This window comes from Galeopterus variegatus, unplaced genomic scaffold, assembly GCF_000696425.1.
Source record: "Galeopterus variegatus unplaced genomic scaffold, G_variegatus-3.0.2 Scaffold2367, whole genome shotgun sequence".
Taxonomy (NCBI): domain Eukaryota; kingdom Metazoa; phylum Chordata; class Mammalia; order Dermoptera; family Cynocephalidae; genus Galeopterus; species Galeopterus variegatus.
The window spans coordinates 281,433-282,420 of record NW_007728478.1 but is presented as its reverse complement, the minus strand read 5'-3'; positions in this window follow the sequence as shown (position 1 = coordinate 282,420).

Here is a 988-nt window from a genome sequence, read left to right as displayed (position 1 = left end):
GTGCTCTAGAGTTGTGTTCCAGTGAAAACTTATGTGATCAAAACGCTGGAGATTTGTGATGGTGATATTTAATATCTCTACATATTGGCATGTCATATCCATCCAACTTATAACTAACTAAACTTTATCTCCTTATGACTAGGGAAGCCTCACGGTGAAGAAAATGATTCCTTCTCGATGAAACTGCAAATATACCAACAGGACAGGACGGCCTCAAAGAGCCTTCTGGGTTCTCATAGATTCGCCTTTTGCTTCTTCCCGAACTTTTAGCATCTCAGTTTTCATACAATACTAACAAGAATAGACATTTTTGAGCACTTGCGAAATGCATTCTGTGAAATACTTGAACACGAATTACGACGTCGTGCCCCATCAGGTAGATGCTGTTCTCATTCCAGTGTACAGATGGGGAAACTAAAGACCAAACGAGCAAAGTAGCTGTACAAGCCGACAGAGTTGAGAAGTGGTGAAGCCTGGATTAGAACCCCAGTCTGCCTGATACCTGGCCCAGGACTTCTCCCTCCATGTCCCTGTCCCCTCATAGGTGGCAAATGTACAACTGGTCTGATTTCAATAATTCTAGTTGTTAATTGGATGTGTACATTTACTTTACAGATGCCAGTGATGAAAATATTCACTGTAACCATCTTGTTCTATTTAATAGAGCTCGTTTAAAAAAACAAACCTCTAGTTTTCCTCTCTGACATGCTAATGAGTTGCACCGGTGGAATGGAGTGTGCACAATGCCCTGGCTGTGAATAGACCTCACCGTGCAGTGGGTCCCTCCCAGTGACTTGTCCTCCTTCCCTATTGCCCTATTGATTGGCCTCTTTCACTTACAAAGAACGCAGCCTTGAAGGAGAAGATAAATGGCTGTGCGTGTCTGCCCTGATCCCCTTCCTTCCTTCCTGCTATCGACTGCAGAAACCTGAAATACTGGATTTGGGGGCCAGTGGTAGACACACCTTCCAATACACAAAAACAAGGA